Genomic DNA, 25576 nt, shown 5'->3' on the forward strand with positions numbered 1-25576 from the left:
TAAACCTTCTTTCCTCAGACGTAGAAGATGACCCTTGTCCCCGTCTCAGAGTAAAAAGATCAGTAGAAAGGTCTTTGTACAGTCCCCTCATATACTTGTACATAGTAATAAGACCACCCTTAAGCCTTCATTTTTCCAAACTAAATAACCCCAAGTGTAATAACCTGTCTTGGTATTGCAGACTCCCCAGTCCTCAAATAACCTTGGTCGCTCTTCTCTGCACCCACTATAGTTCAGCTATGTCTTTCTTATACACCGGAGACCAGAACTGTACACAGTATTCTAAGTGTGGTCGCACTAGTGACTTGTATAGAGGTAAAATGATGTTCTCCTCATGAGCATCTATGCCTCTTTTAGAGGAGTTTGTATGTTTTCCCCGTGTTTGCGTGGGTTTCCTCCGGGTTCTCCGGTTTCCTCCCACACTCCAAAGACATACTGATAGGGAATCTAGATTGTGAGCCCCGATGGGGAGAGCGACGATAATGAATGTAAAGCGCTGCAGAATATGTTAGCGCTATATAAAAATAAAGATTATTATTATTATTATTATGAGGATATTTTTCAATATTTGCAGATGACACTAAACTAATGAGCTTTAATGAGGATAAATGTAAGGTAATGCACTTGGGCAGGGGAAATAAAATGTATATTTATATGCTTAATTGTAAAACACTGGGCAAAACTGTCACTGAAAAAGACCTGGGTGTATTGGTGGACGACAAGCTCGCGTTTGGTGGCCAGTGTCAGGCAGCTGCTGCAAAGGCAAAAAAAATAATGGGATTCATTAAAAGAGGCATAGATGCTCATGAGGAGAACATCATTTTACCTTTACACAAGTCCTCCACGCTCCGCCCCTCTTGTTCTCCGCGCCCGCGGTTTTAAGGATGATTTTCTAGCATCGGCGTCTCTGCCCCCTGCCAGGCAGAGACGCCGTTCCCCTTACCGCCGCGTTCCTGATCCGGCGTTTTCCGGCCTCCCTGCTGCTGGTGCACGCAGCTTCCCGGGCACTGCACTTAGGGCGTGCATGCGCTCCCTCCCTCCCTCTTAAAGGGGCCGCGCGCGCAGTCCTAAAAGTCCCCGGCCAATGGCCAGAGGACTTTCCCTATTTAAAGCACCTCCTACAATATGGTTGTTGCTCTGTGTTCTAACTGTTGATTCAGCCCTCAGGTCCTTCTGTAAGTCAGTCCTGTCCGGCAGTCTGTTCTTCAGTCCAGCCCGCCAGTCTGACTACAATCCAGCCCGACAGTCTGTCTACAGTCCAGTCTGCCAGTCTGTCCATGGGCTCTACCCGCCTGCTTACCTGGAAGCACCTGTCTGTTACCTGCCATGCCCGCTAGCCTGCTTACCTGGAAGCACCTGCCAGTTACTCGTTGTGCCCGCCAGCCTGTCTACCCGGAGAACCCTTCTGGCTATCTTCCGAATCAGCATGCTTATCCGCTGAACCGGTCTGTTCCTGCCATCTGACCCGTCGGAGTCACCTGCTCTCATACAAGGTCGATCCCAGAGTGGCACCTGGTCCCCCTGCTCGGTTCCTCCCTGGTTCACAGAGTCGACTGAACCGCCATGTGACCTTGGTCAGGCCGAGTAGGTACTTAGTCACGCCCCTCTGGTCGCTCCTTGCACCGCAGCACAGAGGTTCCACCACCCGGACCCGTAACAGATTTTACATATAAATACCCCCCCCGTCGCTTGCTTGTACGGTCATTTCTGAACAGACTATAGCCCTGTAAATTAACTGCCCAGTCATGGCTCTCGTCCAGCCATGTTTCAGGTATCCCCACCATGTCAATTATTTTCCAACAAAATAATTCTAATTCCTAAATTTTGTTGGTGAGGCTTCAGGTATTAGTGCACATGCATTTTATGTATCTCTCTGTACCTCTATTCCTTCTTACTATATTGACTGTTCTAACCCCACCCCCTATTTCTTTATTTGTGCCCAGGTCACTACCTGCACTATCTTCCCCACCTATAAAATGAATACCCTCCCCTCAATCCCTAGTTTAAACACTCCTCCAACCTTCTAGCAATTTTCTCCCCCAGCACAGCTGCACCCTCCCCATTGAGGTGCAGCCCGTCCCTAGCGTAGAACCTGCAGCCAACTGAGAAGTCGGCCCAGTTCTCCAGGAACCCAAACCCCTCCTTCCTACACCAATTCCTGAGCCACTTATTTATCTCCCTAATCTCCCATTGCCTCTCTGGTGTGGCACGTGGTACAGGCAGTATTTCAAAGAATACCACCTTGAAGGTCCTTATTTTAAGCTTGCAGCCTAATTCTCTGAAATCATCTTTAAGGACCTTCCACCTACCTCTAACTTTGTCATTTGTGCCAATGTGCCTCACCAGCCTTTCCCAGTAATCTGTCAACCTGATCAGCGATGTGCCGGACTTGAGCGCCAGGTAGGCAGCACACTGTTCGACGATCCCTGTCTTTGTGACAGATTGCCCTATCTGTTCCCCTACTACCAGCACCTGCCTGGCCTGCCCTGCTCTCCTATTTCCCCCCTTACTGGAGCTGACACTCCTCCGGCTTTCTGCCTTGCTGCAGCAGTGCTACCCCTGTACTGACACCCCCTCATCTGCCAACTTGTAAAACTTATTGGGGTGTGCCAGATCAGGACTAGCCTCCCTGGCACTCTTCCCACTACCCTCCCCTTATGTCACCCAGCTAGCTGCCTCATTGTCCTGCAGCTCCCTACTACCAGCCTCCCCCACATCTACCACAGTGAGCAGCTGCTCAGTGAGCTGAAGACTCTTTTCCATATTGTCTAGGAGCTCAGTGTTGCCAGCTGCTCATTTAGATCCAGTACATGGGCTTCCAAACGCACAACGTACACACCCGACCGGCTGTTCAAGGATTGCATACATGTAGCAAGATGTACACTGGATAGCATTGTCAATAATGGAGCTCATTTCCTAATGGGGATTGCACTAAACAGATGTTAAGTATAAAGAAATGTAAAGAATTAATAAAATACAGACCGCAATTCAGTCCAAATTCCTCCCTTCCAAACTCGTTCACACTCGCTAAGGAAGAAGATTTAAGGAGTTTTTTTCCCTTTTTAGCAGCAATCCAACCTACAGCTCAATGCACTTCTAAAAATCATTGTAGTGCCTGTAGATTATGCTTCTGGAGACATGCGCCTGTAAATTAAGAGAGTTCTCATTGCTACAGAAATGCCAAACATGTGGACGCTAAATGTGGTTTAGGCATAATCTGTGGCTCAGAAGGCAGAGGGGCAATTGGATTTGTAGCGGAGAATTCGCTGGATTTCTTTTGGGAGTCAAGCAGCCTTAGTACTTTTCCAGTGCCATTGTGCTAAGAGTAACAGAGCCCCCTATATTTCCATTGACAGATCACAAACTTGAGTGGGGACTTGCTTTTTTTTGAGGATTGAGCTGAAGCTTTTATTGGGAAAATTTTGCAAAACATTTTGGATCACATTTATCATGTGCTCTATGCTGAGCACTTACATTGGGGTTTCCATCTAAATCTCCAAATGATGTAATTCATATGAAACCCGGAGGGATCCATTCACTGTAATGAGGCAGCAGAGTTACTCTGGACTCAGTTTGGAATCTGTTCGGCAGTGTCCTTCTTTCTAGACATGCACAAAACTGTGGCAGACCGCGTCACTGCTGGATCACAGGCCAGACTGTGTTCACATTTCTTTATCTGACTCATTATAGAAAATCTTCCAGTGGGGATTCCGTCTGATTCACATATTTCAGAGATTTACACAGAAAACCCAGTGTAAGCGCTCAGTGTAGATCGACAGATAAATGTAAGCAGAGTCTTAGGCTATGTGCCCACGATGCATAAATGCTCCGGAATTTTCCTGAGCGTTTCTGCATCTCCCTGGCAGAAAAAACGCATGCGGATTTTACATGTGTTTTTCCTGCCAGAGACAAGCGTAAGTGAAGCGTTCTTCACATGCATTTCCACATGCTGGTTGTCAAGTGCATTCCAATCGATTTTAGCATCACTTGGAAAGTGTTTCACAACTTGGTCACACTATATAAATCCATGCAACTGGCATGAATTTATATAGTGTGACCAAGTATAGTTAAAAAAAAGATTAAAAATGGTAAAAAATAAAAATTATACTTACCTTCTGATGGACCCCGGTCTTTTCTCCGCTGCGTCCAGTCTCCCCGGTGTCTCGCGGTTGAGTAAAAGGACCTTCCATGAAATCATTTAGTCATGTGACAGGTCACTTGACCGCCGACGTCAGCGGTCGCATGACCATCGCGAGCTGTACAAGAGACCGGATGCAGAGGAGAAAAGACCGGAGGCCATCAGAAGGTAAGTATAATGTATTTTTTTATTTTAATTCTTTTTTTTTTTTACAAGTACTATGGTACCCGGGACTGGAGGAGAGTCTCCTATTCTGCAAACCCGGGTACCATCCGCACATTGAATCGCTTAATATCCGCATGTGCACATGTAGTCATGCGGATATTAAGCGATTCAATGCAAGACAATGTTAGTGCTGCGGATTTTTCCGCAATGATAATCCGCAGCGGAAATTTCCGCAGCATGTGCACAGCACATGTGGATTATCATTGGGGAACATTGCAGACCTTTCACCAAGCGTTTTTTAAGCGTTTCTACAGCGGAATTGCCGCTGCGGAAACGCTTAAGAAACGCATAATGTGCACACAGCCTTAATGAGATCTTTGGAAGTCAGAATTAACAAATTAACAGTAGGTCAAGAATTGATTTCATTTATTTTTTTACGCCGTTGCTCGTTTGGTAAGAGCGATTAGACTGTTTTATTCTTCGAATAAGTGCGAAAAAAAGCAGTCATCAAAGCAAAAGGTGGCTACTTTGAAGAACCTAGAATATAAGACATATTTTCAGTTGTTTCACACTTTTTTGTTAAGTATATAATTCCACATGTGTTAATTTATAGCTTTGATGCCTTCAGTGTGAATGTACAATTTTCATAGTCATGAAAATACAGAACAATCTTTAAATGAGAAGGTGTGTCCAAACTTTTGGTCTGTACTGTAAATTTACATCATTTTGCAGGTAACCCTTCCTGACCATGACAAACTTGCATCACATGCAGTGAAGGGGTTAAGAGCCGTGTGCAGAGCTCTGTTTAAGGCACATAATGGCTGATCACATCAACCATCATCCTACGGGAAAGATGCGGCTCTCAGTGCGAGCCCACATCTAAGTCAGGGACAAAACATACGTACAAAGTCACAAAAATTGGTGCAACTTCATTCCAGTCACCTCCTATTTTTCAGTATGCCAAAATTTTGGTGTAATATGTGTCTTTTGGCACTAAAAGTCAGAAAAAAATAGTTTAAGACAGAAAGAAAGCCCAATTATATATTACTGTGTTTTAAACCTATGAATCGTTGCATCATTTTAATTAACTTGGCGTCAAAACAGCAACTAATAGCACAAGACAAAAAAGGAAAGATGTTAGAATAAAAAGTCAAAGTTTATTAAAAAAAAAAATATTTATAAAAACATCAAACGCATTTCAGACCTGCGTCTTTAATCAATGCAATGACCACTGGATGGTCAGTGACCCATGGTGATTTTTTTTTCATAAACATTTTTTCTATAATAAACTTGGACTTTTTCTCCTAACCTGAAGCTGGAACACTATGCCTGTTGATTCCTATTGCACAACTGGTTCCTGGCATCGGACTGCATAGTTGGTGAGCTGACTTATACCTTGTTTGTTCTAAAAAAAAAGGAAAGCGACTTTAAAAAATGCAAATAATGAACTGGGACTATCATGTCTACTTTCTCAGGATAGTACAGTGTTCATTACCTCCCCAAGTAGACAGGTAGGGGTGGCCCTCTCAGTATCTTTATTCATCTAACTTTTCAGACCAGATCCCTCCTGGCATGCGAATGCGCTCATTATAGGCCTTTATAGATTTTACATTTTCTTGTAGCAGGCCAAACTTGGGATTCAAACTCTGGATTCTAGCAGTGAGACAAAGACTGCACTGGTATGTTTAACAAAATGGAATAAGACATCCCGATAATTCGAATTATAAGAACCCTCAACGACAGCACTACAGAAGGTTGACTCCCTATCCTAATTAGGGACAGTAAACACAGTGGTTTAAATAGCAGCTCCCTCCATACTCAGTGTATTTCTAAAGGATCACACCAGTATGAATGCTTTCAAAATTAATTTAACAATAAGGAATCAAATAACCATAAAGAACAAAAGGGGAGGGGGGAGAGAAACTACCCGTGCTGTCATGGAATGTTCTTATAAACCAAATTACAGGTAAGTCTGATTCTATTTTCTCTAATCCCCTCCATGACAGCACCACAGGAGAAATGCCAAAGAATAGCGCTAGGGAGGGACAATTGCCTGGAGGCCTTTCCTAGTAAAGGCTACATCTTTTATATACATCAAATGTAATTTATAGTGCTTAAAGATAAGGTATGAACCAAGTGGTGGCTCTGCAGATTTGCTCGATGGATGCACTAGCTATTTCGGCCAAAAAACAAACATAGCTCTTGTGGAATGAGCTTTCAGCAATTCAGTAGGAGACAGATATTTACTTCTATATGATTCCATGATCGCTTTCATGATCCAATTTGCCAGAAAACTAATTGATGCTTTCTTCCCCTTATTTCGTGCATAGTTCTGGACATAAAGGTTCTGATACTTCCTCCAAGTGTCTGTTTGCTCCAGATAGTAGAGAATAGTTTTTCGGAAGTCTAATTAATGAAATTGCATTTCTCTGCTGCATGTTGGGTTTTGGCAAATAGAAGGTGGGGGGGGGGTTATTTCCTGGGACATATGTAATTGTGTTGCTACCTTGGGCAGGAAGGACCTGTCTAGGTGGAGTACCACCCTATCCTCCAGGATTCTCAGATACAGTTCCCTAATGGATAAGGCATGGATCTCATAGACTCTCCTCACTGTTATGGCTACCAAGAAAGCCACTTTCCAGGCTAACCTGTCCATCGGAATTTGGGATATTGGTTCGAAAAGCAGCATAGTCAGACCTTTGATTACAATATTAAGATTCCAAGATGGAACAACATTAGATTTCCTCGGGTGCACTGTAGAGGCTGCTGTCATGAATCTTTTTAGCCATCGGTGATTTGCCAAGTTTTGGTGGAAGAAAGAATTTAAAGCAGATACCTGGACCTTAAGGGTACTAGGGTTTTAACCTTTTTGAAAGACCCTTTTGTAAACAGTCCAAAAATCCTGACTGTCTGGACGAAATGGATCCAGAGGAGTAGAAATACACCATAAAGTGAAGGTTTTCCATATTTTACTGTAGATGGCATTTGTGATGTTTTCGGTCTCTTTGTAGGGTATGTATGCCGCTATCTGAGAGGCCTCTAACTTTCAGAATTCAGGCTTCAAAAGCCAGGCTGCCAGGCACAGAATCTGGGGAGAAGGGGGGAGAGTGACATATTGGACCTTGGTGTAGAAGGTCATGGTTCGGAGGTAGGATAAGAGGCTCGACCACTTTCAAGATGTTCAATGCTCAAAACTCGCTCCTTTTGGCCAGAGAGGTGTTATCGGAATGGTATTGACTTTCTTGGTTTGATTTTTTTTGTAAAGTCATTGGTAATAAGGAAAATGGAGGAAATGCATAGGTCAGGCTCAACTTCCAAGGGTGGGCAAATGCGTCTACCTTCGCCTAAGCATAGTTTGGATTCAGGTAGAAATATAGATCTACCTTTGCGTTCTGATGACTCTCAAATAGGTCTATTTCTGGATAACCACATTTTTTGGCTAGCATCTGGAAAATGTCAGTATTCAGGCTCCATTCTCCCATATGTATATCTATTCTGCTGAAGAAATCTATATGAATATTGTCGGAAACTGTTAGATAAAAGGGCTGACAAGGACATGAAGTGATTTTCTGGCCAGCAATAGATTCTTGCTGAGACTTCTCGCAGGTTCCCATATTTTTTGCTACCTTGATGCTCTAGATGAGCCACTGTGGTCATATTGTTGGAATACACCCTGACATGGGTTCCCTGCAGAAAAGATTTTGTTGATCTGAGATTATTCTCTACAGTTCTTAAATCTTAAGTTTGAAGATTACCCGTTCATGTCTTTCGGCTAGACATTCTGGAAGGCAATCTGAAAGATAACAACTCCCCAACCCCTCTTGCTAGCATCTGTAGTTAGTGATAGGTGATGCTAAATCCAGGATATTCCTTTCACCACATTCTCTGAGCTGAGCCACTAGGCGAATGACGCCTTTATGTGATAAGGCAGGTGGATTTCTCTACTGAGAGAACTTGGAAATCTGTCCCAGCATGAAAGGATGAAGTTTTCAAGGACTATTGTATGGGCCTGAGCCCAGGGAACTGCTTGGATACATGACGTCATGGACCCCAGGACAGAACATTGCGAATCTTATAGAGACAGACTTCTGGTTCCATAGAGCATAAATCTTGGATTTTATGTAATTGTTTGGGTACCGGAAGTGAAGAGGTCTGAGCTCAGGAATTTAGGAGAATCCTTAAGACATTCTTGGTGGAAGGAGCAAAGTCTGATTTTTCTTGATTTACTATCCAACCCAAGGATGTTAGAATTTGAAGTGCTGTCTGGAGATGATCTCTGAGACATGGAATAGAGGGAGCTATAATTAACCCCTTTCCGACGTGTGTAGTAATAGTACGACACGTCGGCTCCTTCCCTTTGGTGCAGGCTCCGGCGTGGAGCAAGCACCTTTCCGGGCACATGACAGCTGATTGGTACAGCTGTCATGTGCCTCTAACAGCCGCGGGTAGAATCGCGAACCACCCGGGGCTGTTAACTAGTTAAATGCTGCTGTCAATCACTGACCTGGCCCCTAAATGGGATAGAGCAAAGCTTAGATTTAGACACAATATCCCCGTTCCACATTTTCATCTTGAGGGTTCTCCTTGTGGTATATAAGGTAAGATCGATGATCTTGCCCCTATCCTGACCGATTCTGCCCAAGCATCAGCTAGGAATCCCGTTGCCTCCTAAAGGAGCAGCAATGAGGTGTAACGGGTCTGGGAGGCGGAACCTCTGAGCTACTATACAAGGGGGCGGTCCTTGTAAGGGAGCGGGTGGCGACCAGGGAAGACGGGCAGGAAGTCACAGCAGGTGACCGGGACAGTCTCTGAGTGAACGGGCTGGAAGTCACGGCAAGTGACCGGGGCAGTCTCTGGATGAACGGGCTGATGGTCACGGCAAGTGACCGGGGCAGTCTCTGGATGAACGGGCAGATGGTCACGGCAAGTGACCGGGGCAGTCTCTGGATGAACGGGCAGATGGTCACGGCAAGTGACCGGGGCAGTCTCTGGATGAACGGGCAGATGGTCACGGCAAGTGACCGGGGCAGTCTCTGGATGAACGGGCAGATGGTCACGGCAAGTGACCGGGGCAGTCTCTAGGTAAAGGGTTGGTACGACCTGCGGCGGCTGATGATAGACGTGAGCTCCCAGGTGAGCAGGCGAGAGTCTCTGGATGAGCGGGTGGTCACAGCATGTGAAGGGGGAGCCTCCAGGAAGACCAACAGACAGGCGGCAGATGAGCGCTCCCAGGTGAGCGGGCAGAAGTCTCTGGACAGGCGGGTGGTCACAGCACGTGACGGCAGAGCCTCCAGGTAGGCTAGCAGACAGGCAGCAGATGAGCGCTCCCAGGTGAGCAGGCAGGAGTCACTGGACAGGCAGGTGGTCACAGCACGTGACGGCGGAGCCTCCAGGTAGGCTAGCAGGCAGGTAACAGATGTGTGCTCCCAGGTGAGCAGGCAAGCTGGTCCATAGACAGACTGACAGGAGTTGGAAGGCAGACCGTCGGACCTCAGGCAAGCAGGCAGGTGGCTGATGTGCGCTCCCAGGTGAGCGGGCAGGCTGGTCCTTAGACAGACTGACAGGAGTAGTAAGGCAGACCGTCGGACCTCAGACTAGCAGGCAGGTAGCAGATAATCAGGCAGGAATAAGACAGCAAGCTGGCAGGAATCTGGCAGGTATCTGGCAGGTAACTGAGGGCTGAAGCAGAGTAGTGAACAGTGCAACAACATTGCTCGGGCACCTCCATTTTGGAGGAGGTGCCTTATATATGGTGAAGTCCTCCGGCCATTGGCCGGGGACTCCTTAGGACGGCGCGCGCGGCCCCTTTAAGAGGGAGTGAGAGCGCGCGCGCCCTAAGCACAGTGGCCGGGAAGGAGCGCGTGCTGCCAGCAGAGTGGGAGGAGGATGCCGGGCACGGAGCAGAGAGGTGAGAGGAACAGCGTCCCTGCCTAGCAGAGGGCAGGGACGCCGGCGCTACAGTACCCCCCCCTTTAGGCCCCCCCTTTTTTAGGCCAGACAGAAATTTAGCTAGGATAAGAGGGGCATGGATGTTCTCCCGGGGCTCCCACGTTCTCTCCTCAGGACCAAACCCCTTCCAATCTACTAGAAAAAAGGTCTTTCCTCTTACCCTTTTGGTGGCAAGAATGTTCTCTACCTCAAACTCGTCCTCAGCGGAAACCGGAGCAGGAGGCGTACCTGTAGACTTGGAAAAAGAGTTAAGTACCACAGGTTTGAGGAGAGATACATGGAAGGAGTTAGGGATCCGTAAGTTGGCCGGGAGTTTCAATTTATAGGCCACCGGGTTGATCTGACTGATGACCTCCAGAAGACCGATGAACCGAGGCCCTAACTTGTAAGAAGGTATCTTGAGTCGGACATATTTAGATGAGAGCCAGACTTTATCTCCAGGACGAAATTGTGGAGGATCCAGGCGTTTTTTGTCAGCGTGTCTTTTCATCCGTTCGGACGACTGAAGGAGTGCGGATCGGGTACTCTCCCAAATGGAGGAAAATTTGCTAACGAGAGATTCCGCAGCCGGGTTGTCCACAGAGGTGGAGACAGGAAAAGGAATCCGAGGATGCTGACCGAAGACTACAAAAAACGGGGATTTGGAGGAGGATTCGCTCTCGTGATTGTTATAAGAGAACTCGGCCCATGGTAGGAGATCCACCCAGTCTGAATGATGGGCATTAACGAAGTGCCGGAGGTAACTGGTCAGGTTCTGATTGATCCGCTCCACTTGACCATTGGACTGTGGGTGGTAAGCGGAAGAGAAGTCCAGGGTGACGTCTAGCAGTTTACAAGTGGCTCTCCAGAAACGTGAGGTGAACTGTACCCCACGATCCGACACGATGTGGAGGGGCAGGCCATGAAGACGGAAGATGTGGCGGATAAAGTCTTTAGCCAGCTCGGGTGCAGACGGGAGGGCTGGCAGGGGAATAAAGTGAGCCATCTTGGAAAAGCGGTCAGCGACCACCCAAATGACCGTACAACCGGCGGAGACGGGGAGATCAGTTATGAAGTCCATAGCAATATGCTGCCAGGGGGCAGCAGGCACAGGAAGCGGAAGGAGGCGACCGGCTGGCAGGTGTCTCGGGACTTTGTTGCGGGCGCAGGACACACAGGCAGAAACAAAGTCTATTACGTCCTTGTGCAGGGTAGGCCACCAGTAGTGCCGGGCAATAAGCTGGAGGGTCTTTTTCTGACCGGCGTGGCCAGCTAGTTTAGACGAATGACCCCAGTGTAGGATCTTCTCCCGATCAGGTACTGAAACAAACGTCTTACCGGGAGGGAGACGATTTAGACTCACGGGAGCCACCTGCATTACTCTGGCGGGATCGATGATATGTTTAGGTTCTTCCTCGAGATCGGACACCAGAAAGGATCGGGACAAGGCGTCTGCTTTGACGTTTTTGTCAGCCGGGCGAAAATGAAGAACAAAATCAAAGCGAGCAAAAAACAAGGACCACCGGGCTTGGCGCGGGTTAAGTCTCTGGGCATGCTGGACGTAAGCCAAGTTCTTGTGGTCAGTGTAAATTATTACCGGGTGAAGAGCCCCCTCGAGTAGGTAACGCCACTCCTCCAATGCCAGCTTAATGGCCAATAACTCTCGGTCTCCTATGGAATAGTTGCGCTCAGAAGAGGAGAAGAGTTTGGAGAAGAAGCCACAAGTTACCATTCTCCCGGAAGATGATTTTTGAGTAAGTACCGCTCCGGCTCCAGAGGAGGAGGCGTCAACTTCCAGGAAGAACTGCTTGTTGCCGTCCGGGCGATGCAGCACCGGGGCGGAAGAGAAGGCCTGTTTTAGGGAAAGAAAGGCCTCCTCTGCTTCGGGCGGCCACTCTTTGGGATTAGTACCCTTACGGGTGAGCGCGGAAATTGGGGCAGTCCGGGAAGAGAAGTGTGGTATGAAGAGGTGGTAGTAGTTGGCGAAGCCCAGGAATCGTTGAATGGCCTTCAACCCCTCCGGTCGAGGCCATTTCTCGATGGCAGACAGTTTCTCTGGATCCATTCGTAGGCCGGTCTGAGAAATAATGTAGCCCAAAAACGGAAGCGAGGTCTGCTCAAAGAGGCACTTCTCGTATTTAGCGAAGAGGTGATTCTGCCTGAGCCTGAGCAGAACCTGACGAACGTCCCTCCGGTGAGTCTGGAGATCCGGAGAGAAGACCAAGATGTCATCCAGGTACACCACTACGCAGGAGTAGAGAAGGTCCCGGAAGATGTCATTGACCAACTCTTGAAAGACGGCAGGAGCGTTACAGAGACCAAAGGGCATTACCAGATATTCATAGTGGCCATCCCGGGTGTTGAATGCCGTCTTCCATTCATCCCCCTGACGGATACGAACCAGGTTGTACGCCCCACGGAGGTCCAGTTTGGTGAAGATTCTAGCCCCCCTCAGACGATCAAATAACTCCGGAATGAGCGGAAGGGGGTACTTATTCTTCACCGTGATCTGGTTAAGGCTTCTATAATCTATACAGGGAAGGAGAGAGCCGTCCTTCTTTTTGACGAAAAAGAAGCCTGCTCCCGCCGGGGAGGTAGATTTCCGGATGAATCCTCTGGCCAGATTCTCCTCAATATATTCGGACATCGATCGGGTCTCAGCAGCGGATAATGGATAAATACGCCCACGGGGAGGAGTAGTACCAGGTAACAGGTCGATAGGGCAGTCGTATGGTCTATGAGGGGGTAGTGTCTCTGCTTCCTTTTTATTAAAGACATCAGCATAAGACCAATAAGGAATCGGAAGTCCAGGTAGATTAGCTGGGGTAGGAGAAGGACGGACGGGATGGACGGGAACCAGACAGGTCTTATGGCAGTCCTGTCCCCAGCGAAGGACTTCTCCGGTCTGCCAGTCAAGCACGGGTGCATGTCTCTGGAGCCAAGGTAGGCCTAGCAAGAGGGCGTGGGAGAGTCCAGGCAGAACATGAAAGGAGATACTCTCAGAATGCAGCATTCCCACCTGCAGAGTAATGGATTCGGTGAGGAGTTGGATGGGGCGTGGTAAGAGACCCCCATCCACGGCAGCAACAGACAAGGGTACAGCCAGAGGTTTGGTGGGGATGCGGTATTTCTCTACCAGGGACTGTGAAATAAGATTCCCGGCTGCTCCAGAGTCAAGTTGGGCTAGTTCGAAATAACGGTTCTCCCCGCAGACGATTGAGACTGACAACAGCAGAGATGGAGAGGATTTATTCTTGTCTAGGTCGACCTCTCTGAGCGAACCTAGACACAGGAGTTTCCCGACCTCTCCGGGCAGGCACGGATCCGGTGCTCCTTACTGCCACAGTAGAAGCAGCTCCCCTCGGCACGGCTTAAGTCCTGACGGGTTTTGACCATCTTGGTCTGGTCGACCTGCATAGGCTCAGGAGAGTGTACCTGGGTAGAGACGGAGGGAGTGACGGGTTTCTGAAAAGTAGGAGCTAGACGTGGTAACCTCCTCTCACGGGTGACCTCTTTGGCACGCTCCTGGAACCGTAGGTCAATCCGGGTGGCAAGAGTTATTAGGTCATCGAGAGTGGTAGGGATGTCCCGACCGGCAAGTTCATCTTTAATACGGCCGGACAGACCCTCCCAGAAGACGGATACCAGAGCGTCGTTATCCCAGGCCAGCTCCGAGGCAAGGGTACGGAACCGTATGGCATATTGGCCCACGGTGAGACTTCCCTGACGGAGGCGTAGCAGTGATGATGGGGATGAGGTCTTCCGTCCGGGTTCGTTGAAGACTTTCCGGAAAGCCGTGAGAAAAGCAGGCAAGTTGGACACCAGGGGGTCTCCTCTCTCCCATAGAGGATTTAGCCAGGCCAGGGCCTCCCCGGTGAGATGGGACATGATGAATGCAATTTTGGCTCGGTCGGAGTTAAACTGGTGGGATAATAGTTCAAAGTGCAGGGTGCACTGATTTATGAAGCCCCGAGCCTGGGCGGAGTCGCCTCCGAAGCGAGGAGGTGCAGAAAGCCGGGGTCCGGGGTAGGATACCATGGTATTAGTGGGCAGCGGAGCTGCCGGATTGCGAGACATGGCACTGGTGGAGGTTGCTGGTGGAGCAGTCAGAGTGTCCAAGCGAGTATTGACATTCCGCAGGTGACCCAGGATGGACTCCTGTTGGGACCTTTGACGGGACAGTTCATGACACAGGTCCGAGAGCGAGGGAGCTTGGGTGCCACCGGGTTTCATGGCCCGAGCAAACTGTAACGGGTCTGGGAGGCGGAACCTCTGAGCTACTATACAAGGGGGCGGTCCTTGTAAGGGAGCGGGTGGCGACCAGGGAAGACGGGCAGGAAGTCACAGCAGGTGACCGGGACAGTCTCTGAGTGAACGGGCTGGAAGTCACGGCAAGTGACCGGGGCAGTCTCTGGATGAACGGGCTGATGGTCACGGCAAGTGACCGGGGCAGTCTCTGGATGAACGGGCAGATGGTCACGGCAAGTGACCGGGGCAGTCTCTGGATGAACGGGCAGATGGTCACGGCAAGTGACCGGGGCAGTCTCTGGATGAACGGGCAGATGGTCACGGCAAGTGACCGGGGCAGTCTCTGAATGAACGGGCAGATGGTCACGGCAAGTGACCGGGGCAGTCTCTAGGTAAAGGGTTGGTACGACCTGCGGCGGCTGATGATAGACGTGAGCTCCCAGGTGAGCAGGCGAGTCTCTGGATGAACGGGTGGTCACAGCATGTGACGGCGGAGCCTCCAGGAAGACCAACAGACAGGCGGCAGATGAGCGCTCCCAGGTGAGCGGGCAGGAGTCACTGGACAGGCAGGTGGTCACAGCACGTGACGGCGGAGCCTCCAGGTAGGCTAGCAGGCAGGTAACAGATGTGTGCTCCCAGGTGAGCAGGCAAGCTGGTCCATAGACAGACTGACAGGAGTTGGAAGGCAGACCGTCGGACCTCAGGCAAGCAGGCAGGTGGCTGATGTGCGCTCCCAGGTGAGCGGGCAGGCTGGTCCTTAGACAGACTGACAGGAGTAGTAAGGCAGACCGTCGGACCTCAGACTAGCAGGCAGGTAGCAGATAATCAGGCAGGAATAAGACAGCAAGCTGGCAGGAATCTGGCAGGTATCTGGCAGGTAACTGGCAACGGGACCTGAGGGCTGAAGCAGAGTAGTGAACAGTGCAACAACATTGCTCGGGCACCTCCATTTTGGAGGAGGTGCCTTATATATGGTGAAATCCTCCGGCCATTGGCCGGGGACTCCTTAGGATGGCGCGCGCGGCCCCTTTAAGAGGGAGGGAGAGCGCGCGCGCGCGCCCTAAGCACAGTGGCCGGGAAGGAGCGCGCGCTGCCAGCAGAGCGGGAGGAGGATGCCGGGCACGGAGCAGAGAGGTGAGAGGAACAGCGTCCCTGCCTAGCAGAGGGCAGGGACGCCGGCGCTACATGAGGCCAGCAGGTCTTATCTAGGGGGGGTGCCACCATTGATACTATCTTCCAGTTGCTCTAACCAACAGAATATGGCCCTTGTTACACCGGTAGAAATGACATTAGTCTTCAGTGAAGTAGCAGATGTCTTCCAAAACTTCCTCAACAAGCTATCTATCTTTCTATCCAGCGGGTTCTTGAGCTGAGAAGAGTCTACGCAACAGCAACATAGTTTTCTTTGCTACTTTAGCCACCTGGATATCCACTTTAAAAATCTCCGTCCAAATCTCAGGCCAGTCTGCATATCAAACATATGAGTTGGGGGTCACTTGGGTAATAGTGATCACAAAATAATAAGTTTTCATGAATCCTTTAAGAAGATGTGTAGTAGAGGGGTTACAAGGACACTAAACTTCAGGAAGGCAAATTTCCAATGGTTGAGAGATGATCTTAGTGCAATAAACTGGGACGATATCCTAAGACCTAAAACTACACAAAGCAAATGGGAGACATTTATTAGCATCCTGAATAGGACCGGTGCACAATATATACACTATGGGAATAAACATGCTAGAAATAGGAGGAAACCAGTATGGCTAAATAGAGCTGTAAGGGGTGCAATAAGTGACAAAAAGAAAGCATTTAGAGAACTAAAGTAAGTAGGTAGTGAGGAGGCATTAAATAAATACATAAAATTAAATAAATTCTGTAAAAACCAAATCAAGGCAGCAAAGATGGAGACAGAGAGACTCATAGCCAGAGAAAGGAAAAATAATTCCAAAATATTCTTTAGCTGCATAAATAGTAAGAAACTAAAAAATGATAGTGTTCGCCCCCTTAAAAATAGTCTGGGTGAAATGGTGGATGAGGAAAAAGCCAATTTGCTAAATGATTTTTTTTCAACAGTATTTACACAAGAAAATCGCATGACAGAATACATGATCAATGATAACAAAAATTCTCTATTAAACGTCACTTGCTTAACCCAGCAGGAAGTACGGCGGAGTCTAAAAATCACTAAAGTAGGCAAATCCCCAGGCCCGGATGGGATACACCCGCGAGTACTGCAGGAATTAAGTAAATTCATAGATAGACCATTATTTTTAATCTTTAAAGATTTCATATCAACAGGGTCTGTACCACAGGACTGGCGTATAGCAAATGTGGTGCCAATATTCAAAAAGGGGACAAAAGCTGAACTTGGAAATTATAGGCCAGTAAGCTTAACCTCTACTGTGGGTAAAATTCTGGAGGGTTTCCTAAGAGATGCTATACTAGAGTATCTGAAGAAGAATAACCTCATGACCCAATATCAACATGGGTTTACGAGGGACCGTTCCTGTCAAACTAATCTGATCAGCTTTTATGAGGAGGCAAGTTCCGGACTGGACCAAGGAAATGCAGTGGATGTTGTGTATATGGACTTTTCAAAAGCTTTTGATACGGTTCCATACAAAAGGTTGATACATAAAATGAGAACAATGGGGATAGGGGAAAATATATGTAAGTGGGTTAAGAACTGGCTCAATGATAGGAAACAAAGGGTGGTTATTAATGGAACACACTCAGACTGGGTCACAGTTAACAGTGGGGTACCACAGGGGTCAGTATTGGGCCCCCTTCTTTTTAACATATTTATTAATGACCTTGTAGGGGGCATACAGAGTAGTATTTCAATATTTGCAGATGACACTAAACTCTGCAGGGTAATCAATACAGAGGAGGACAATTTTATATTACAGGAGGATCTATGTAAACTAGAAGCTTGGGCTGATAAATGGCAAATGAGTTTTAATGGGGATAAATGTAAGGTAATGAACTTGGGCAGAGGAAATAAAATGTATAATTATATGTTTAATTGTAAAACACTGGACAAAACGGTCACTGAAAAAGATCTGGGTGTATTGGTGGACGACAAGCTCACGTTTGGTGGCCAGTGTCAGGCAGCTGCTGAAAAGGCAAATAAAATAATCGGATGCATTAAAAGAGGCATAGATGCTCATGAGGAGAACATAATTTTAAGTCTATACAAGTCACTAGTGCGACCACACTTAGAATACTGTGTAGAGTACTGGTCTCCGGTGCATAAGAATACATAGCTGAACTAGAGCGGGTATAGAGAAGAGCGACCAAGGTTATTAGAGGACTGGGTGGTCTGCAATACCAAGACAGGTTATTACACTTGGGGTTATTTAGTTTGAAAAACAAAGGCTTAGGGGCTTATTACTATGTACAAGTATATGAGGGGACAGTACAAAGACCTTTCTACTGATCTTTTTACTCTGAGACCTGAGACGGGGAAAAGGGGCAGGCATCTTCTACGTCTGGAGGAAAGAAGGTTTAATCATAATCACAGACGGGGATTCTTTACTGTAAGAGCAGTGAGACTATGGAACTCTCTGCTGCAAGATGTTGTAATGAGTAATTCACTACTAAAATTTAAGAAGGGCATGGATGCCTTTCTTGAAAAGTATAATATTACAGGTTATATATACTAGATTCCTTGATAGGGCGTCGATCCAGAGAACTAGTTTGATTGCCGTATGGAGTCAGGAAGGAATTTTTTTCCCCAATGTGGAACTTAGTGTTTGCCACATGGGTTTTTTTTGCCTTCCCTCTGGATCAACATGTTAGGCTATGGGTTGAACTAGATGAACTTAGTCTTCCTTCAACCTTAAAAACTATTTTATTATGTTCTTATTCAATGGGAATCTATCTTTTAGTTCTCTCAGGATGCTTAGACATTTCTCTGGGAACTCTCACTCATTCAGAATTAAATCCTGCACATTATCATGAGTAGGAAACACCATCTTCCTTTTACATCTCAAGCCTCCAAAAGCTTCATCCTGGATTGTTGCGGAGTCATTTTTCCTCTTGTACTCCCACAGTATCCCTTACTGCCAATAAGTGCTATTCCATGTCTTCTGATGAAAAATAAAACTTTTTATCACTCTGGTCTAAACTGCGACTTGGGGAAAGCTCTCCGTAATTCCCTTCTGATGGAGGTAACTTTGTATATAAAATTCTAGTATATACAGTTTTGCTCAAAAGTTTACATACCCTGGCAGAATTTTTGCTTTCTTGGCCTTGTTTCAGAAAATATGAATGATAACAAAAAAACTTTTTCTCCACTCACGTTATTGGTTGGAAAAGGTGGAAAAGGTCTCACTCCATCGAGCACTTCATCGCATTCAAGCAATCCCTCACTAATTTCAAGTCCGCACTCACTACAGCAAAACAAACCTACTTCTCATCTCTCATATCCTCCCTATCTCACAACCCTAAACAGCTATTTAACACTTTCAACTCTCTCCTTCGTCCTCCAGCACCTCCTCCCTCTTCTCTCATCTCAGCCAACGACTTTGCCTCATTCTTCAAACAGAAGATTGACACCATCAGACAAAACTTTGGCCTAAAGTCCACACAACCCCTCCTCATATCTACTCAACCCTCCTCCTCCAAACCCCACTTCTCCACCATTACAGAAGGTCAAGTCTCCTCTTTACTCTCCAAATCACACCTCACCACCTGCGAACTTGACCCAATCCCATCCCACCTCATCACTAACCTCACCTCAGTCTTCATCCCAACCCTAACCCACCTCTTCAATCTATCACTAACAACCGGAGTCTTCCCCTCATGTTTCAAACATGCCGCAATCACACCCATCCTCAAAAAGCCCTCCCTTGACCCTTCCTCTCTGACCAGCTACCGCCCCATATCACTCCTCCCCTTTGCCTCAAAACTTCTAGAACAACATGTCCACCTTGAACTGTCCTCCCACCTCTCCTCCTGCTCCCTCTTCGACCGTCTACAATCTGGCTTCCGACCACATCACTCGACTGAAACTGCCCTGACCAAAGTCACCAACGACCTACTAAATGCCAAATCCAAGCGACACTACTCCATCCTCCTCCTTCTGGACCTGTCATCTGCCTTTGACACAGTGGACCATTCCCTCTTACTCCAGATTCTCTCATCTCTTGGCATCATGGACTTGGCTCTATCTTGGATCTCCTCATACTTAACAGACAGGACATTCAGCGTCTCCCACTCACGCACCACCTCCTCATCTCGCCCCCTGTCGGTGTCCCCCAAGGTTCAGTTCTAGGACCTCTGCTCTTCTCCATCTACACCTTCGGCCTGGGACAGCTCATAGAGTCTCACGGCTTTCAGTATCACCTCTATGCTGACGACACACAGATCTACCTCTCTGGACCCGATATCTCCTCCCTACTAACCAGAATCCCACAATGTCTGTCCGCCATCTCATCCTTCTTCTCCGACAGGTTTCTAAAACTCAACATGGATAAAACAGAGTTCATCATCTTTCCACCCTCTCATTCACATCCCCCATCCGACCTATCCATCAACGTCAATGGCTGTTCACTCTCCCCAGTCCCACAAGCTCGCTGCCTTGGGGTAACCCTGGACTCTGATCTCTCCTTCAAGCCACATATTCAAGCCCTTTCCACCTCCTGCCGACTCCAACTCAAAAACATCTCCCGGATCCGTGCATTCCTCAGCAAAGACTCTGCAAAAACACTAGTGCATGCCCTCATCATATCCCGCCTCGACTACTGCAACCTCCTGCTCCGTGGCATCCCTTCCAACACTCTTGCACCTCTCCAATCTATCCTAAACTCTGCTGCTCGACTAATCCACCTGTCCCCCCGCTATTCCCCGGCCTCTCCTCTCTGTCAATCCCTTCACTGGCTCCCTATTGCCCAGAGAATTCAGTTCAAAACTCTAACCATGGCATACAAAGCCATCCACAACCTGTCTCCCCCATACATCTGTGACCTAGTCTCCCGGTACTTACCTGCACGCAACCTCCGATCCTCACAAGATCTCCTGCTCTACTCCCCTCTTATCTCCTCCTCCCACAATCGTATACAAGATTTCTCCCGTGCTTCCCCCCTACTCTGGAACTCTCTACCCCAACATATCAGACTCTCGCCGACCGTGGAAACCTTCAAAAGGAACCTGAAGACCCACCTCTTCCGACAAGCCTACAACCTGCAGTAAACACCACTGCACGACCAGCTCTACCCTCACCTACTGTATCCTCACCCATCCCTTGTAGACTGTGAGCCCTCGCGGGCAGGGTTCTCGCTCCTCCTGTACCAGTCGCTGACTCGTTTTGTTAAGATTATGTAAATGCTTTTGTTATGTATATCCCTATCACATGTAAAGCGCCATGGAATAAATGGCGCTATAATAATAAATAATAATAATAATAATATTACAGTGTTTTCTCTTTTTAAATCTTAATGACAACCAAAAACATCCAAAGTGTTTTGAAGTCAAACATACATGGCTGAAATCATACAGTCAGTCTGATTTATGCTGTCCATTGTTCAGGCAGCATATATCAGCGGTTCCTTTTTTTTAATCCTTCCCAACCTTTGATATATTCATACGTCCTAGTTAGGAAGGACTTCCTGAACTTGGACGTATGGATATGTCCTAACTTTAAAGCGTCACCTCAACCGGAGTCAAGTTGATCACATTAAGATGCCTGTTGAATCTTGAGCGACTTGTCGTCACGGGGAGGTGGCGCCGCCCCCTCGAAACTACGATCGATGTTATTGGCTATTCAATTCTGAACAGCCAATCACAGCGATTTCAGTGTTTCAGGCAATGAAATTGCCTGAAACACTGATGTAGAGCCTATGTTCAGTGCTGTAACCGATCAAAGGCTGGTGAAAGGTAACGCCAGCGTCACCAACCCTAGCAGTAATTGGTGCAATCACACAATGACATCAATTGCATCAGAGTGCAGAGAGGTGGTCTGAATTCAAAATGACAGCTCTGAACTTCCTCATTCCAGGTTGGGTACGTTGCAGAGCAGTCATTTTGCTGTTCTGTCTTGCTGTACTGGGCCCTTTAGATGCCACAGACATTTTTAAGCCTGTCCCATCACTACTCCTGTAAGAAGAAAGAAGATGTTACTGATCTGTTCCCATTCCCTGATTTTTCCAAATCCACCCCTATCCCCCTCTCCCATTTGCCCTTCTCCCCAACCCTTTCTGCATCCACCCTTCTGCCTGCTGAGCGCTGATCAATATTTGATCGCTCAATTTTTGACAGTTTTTTTTACATGTTAGTGAGTCTTGAAGCTAATCAGTGATGCAAATCACTAATCGGCAACCTTGCTCGCTGTTTTCCATTACTTTTTTTCCATGTTCATTTTGCTTTCCCCCTCGTTTGCACCACCTCAATGCGTCCTGCACCAAAAAAAAAATTGTTTAGATTAGTTGACTGGATTAGAAACCGTAAAAATATAACATAGTAATCAGCATCTACTGCAGTATTTTTTACTGAATAAAGTCAGGGTTAGTTACACACAGCAAAACGTAAAAATACAATCACATACGTGCGTGCATCTTACAGCCGTCGAACGCTAACTAGTGATGCCCACCATTGATCAGCATCGGGGTTTTCTTGTTTTTTTTTGGTGTGAAAAAAGTATGAAAAAAAATTTTTTTTAGATTAGTTGATAGGAATAGATTAGGGACAGTAAAAATATACTGTAGTAATCGGCATCTACTATAATATTTTTTACTGAATATAGTCAGAAATAGTGACAGATAGTCGCGGACTCAGTAATTTTTTTTTGGACTAATGTCCGTTTAGTAAGCTTGTTTATTTAACCAAATTTTTATATTCTTCTTTTATTTTAATATTTTCCTTTCTAGATTCTTTTCTTCTTCTAAAGAAATTTTTTTACACCACACATACACCTGGATAAAATTTGGTACACACACACTAACACCACATACGTGAAAAAATGTCCTACTTGTCCCAATCACAGTGTTACGTGGAAGAGGCATACGCCTTCCTTGCCTCCGATAAAAGATAGAGGGAGAGGATGCCACCTTCCTTTATTTTTCATCCTCCTCCTCTTCAATTGATACCAAATTGCCACGCAGACACCCCAGGACAGAAAATTAACCGGTGCCCACCATTACTGACCAAGTATGGACCGCACGCCCCAAAACGTATGAGCCACAGATTCTTAATTTGTAGCACAATCAGGAATCAAATTTGACACTACCGGCCTCACAGAAATCAACTTTTTCAAAGTCTGTTTTCTCTGAGGATTTGGTAAAACTCATGACGGCTGAGACAAATTTGTACGACTATCAATTTTTGGCTCAAAACTGCCCTTCATCATTTTCTGACTGAACCCCTGTAGACGTAGTAGAATTGATGACGGTTTGGGCTTTGTCCTCCACTAATCCCATATGGGGTAAGTGAAGAAGCCAGAACTTCAGCAATTGGAATGTTGAGGTTTTATACAACACTCCACTGTTCCGCATGGCTATGATCCATAAAACAATTTGACGCCATCCTCCCTGAAATAACCTCAACTATGACCGACTTTTCAAAGTTTAGCCGGTCATTGTTCATTTCAACAACAAGTTTGTGGAGGTGTATGTTCCCCAAAGGGAAATTTGCAAGGATGAGACCCTAATGCATTTCAAGGGGAAGCTCAAATTCCGGAAATATCTGCCCTGTAAGAGAGCCAGGGACGGAATTAAACTCTACAAGCTGTGCGAGAGCACCTCAGGGTACACCCACAGGTTTAGAGATTTTGAAGGGAAGCACACCCGGATTCAAAGTCCTGAATGTCCCCCTGTCCTGGGAGTGAGTGGGGAAATTGTGTGTGATTCGATGTACCCACTGCTAAATCAAGGTTATCACCTCTACGTAGATAAATTTATACCAGCATCCAATTCTTCAAGTCCCTCACTGAGCGAGCTACCACAGCATGCGGTACTTTCCACAAAAATCAGAAAGGCCTCCCTCTAAGATGCTAATTGGGCAGCTGCTCAGAAAGGGTGACAGCAAAGCCCAATGTAGCGACAACATGCTGGTGGTCAAGTACAAGGACAAGAGGGATATCCTTTTCTTGAACACCATACATGGTGATGGCAGCACCACCATCACTGTACGAGGTACCTCTACACTCGTCACCAAACCAGATTGTGTACAACAAGAACATGGGAGGAGGTGATCTCTCTGATCAAGTCCTACAGCTATACCGTGCCATGAGAAAAGCTAAGGTGTAGTACAAGAAGCTAGCTGTGCAAATCGTACAGATGGCAATGTATAAGTCTTTCGTCCTATCAGGATGTGTAGGCCAGACTGGTACGTACCTTCAGTTCCAGGAGGTAGTGATCAAGGCTCTAATTATTGGAAGTCAGGAAATAGCGGGCCTCCGTACTTCTGGAACTGAAGGTGCCCGTATCGTACCAGGGTAACATTTCCCCAGTGAGGTCCCTCAAACCACAAAGAAAGGAAGGTTGCAAAAGAGGTTTGGAGAGTGTTAAAGAAGGGGTATTACAAAGGACGGCACCTATCAATACAACAACTGACCTGACAAACCTGGCCTGCTGTCTGGAAAATATTATTATCAGGAAAATTTTCTTCCATATCTGCCTGACATAGATGATCACCCCCCTCCCTTATTCCCCTTCTGCTCAGCACAAAAGCCCCAATTAATCCACGCCTGGTAAATAGTTTATGCAAATACGACCAGCCAAGGAGTGTTATAACTTCATTAGGAAGTAAGCATCTTGTCCCTGAAAAATGCAGGAGGTAATTAAAATGCAGGCTTGCACTAATTTGCGTGTAACTGTTGAAGCTGCTTCCCGAGCTTCAAAGGGGAATTTGCAGACATGATGACTCCGATATGAATTATGAGATATTATGAGTTCCATACGTCCGGCAATAACGAGACCCAAATGGGTAGTGACCAAATCAGCCCAGGAATGTGTTGGTACTTTTCCAGGGCTGTAACCAAAATCAGGGAGCTGCAGCGCAAAAACACCAGAATGGCAGACTGCAGCTATGGGATGTGTGATATCTAAATAAAGATAAAATCATAAGGAAAAAAATGGGGTAGTCTGCAAGCTTCTGTGATCAACAAGCGATGAGTTATCGCAGAAGTTAGCGTTTCTAATAAAAATGTACAGGCTGGAGACCGGCCTACATGATGTCACCACAAGGGGCATTGGGCCAGATCGCCCCTTAGGTATAAGAGAACCCATGGAGAAGACAAGAGCACTCATTGCCAGGGGGGAATAAGAATTATAAGCAACGGGTCCTGTTCAATAACAGCATATTCCAACCAGGGAGCCCCTCCTCCACCTATATTGAGTCGTCGCAGCGAACTTTATAGTGTAAGTTTCACTTTGTAATCCCGTTTTATTTTATGTAACTGCCTATGTATTTTAATGTCCCCTCTGTAACATCCTTATATATATTTTTCCAAAACACTGCCTCCCTTTTGGATTAAATATAAAATTTAATAGTTCTGTTTCTTTTGTTCTGTATTCGTTCCCTTCCTCGAAGCCATATACGCTACCAAAACGCAGGCGTCCGGCCAGGCCTGTATTATATTTCAAACTTGGCCGGCGGTAGCAGAGAGTATTAATAATTGGGCTATCGTGAAGCTGACAGTGACCGTACAGAAGGCGTTAAACACGGATTCCAGGCTGTGGAACCCAGGGTGTTGAGCCATACGCTCACTGGTCGCTTACCGATACCTATGTAGAGAGTAGTCTGGATCGCGTGCTCGCGACTCCGGACGAAATACGGACAGCGTGACTGCAACGGCGAGAAATTGCGTAATCTCCCCGATGTCGTCCTGTGTGTGGGTGGAATCCCTGACAAATTGGTGGCAGCGGTGGGATATTGTGTGATCCTGCCGGTGCCGTCCCTGACACCTGTGTATAAAAGAATGCTTTAAATTGTACCACAAATCTATGGACTACTAAATTAATTTCTGACTTCTACAACTCACGTATGACAACCTGACGTACACAGCACAACTCACGTATGCCATCTTGATGCACTCTACACAACTTAAGTATGCCACTACATTATAATATTCACATACCAGGAAACACTAGATCAATT

At 46.9% G+C, this 25576-nt stretch overlaps 1 protein-coding gene across 2 annotated transcripts in view; it reads right to left on the reverse strand.

The window, feature by feature from the left end:
* The window catches only part of STAT1 (signal transducer and activator of transcription 1), a 1113083-nt gene that overhangs the window by 905312 nt on the left and 182195 nt on the right, over nucleotides 1-25576 (reverse strand). The window lies entirely within an intron of this gene.

The sequence above is a fragment of the Phyllobates terribilis genome, unplaced genomic scaffold (assembly GCF_046119375.1).
Source record: "Phyllobates terribilis strain yellow unplaced genomic scaffold, ASM4611937v1 Scaffold_9__5_contigs__length_417890890, whole genome shotgun sequence".
Classification (NCBI taxonomy): domain Eukaryota; kingdom Metazoa; phylum Chordata; class Amphibia; order Anura; family Dendrobatidae; genus Phyllobates; species Phyllobates terribilis.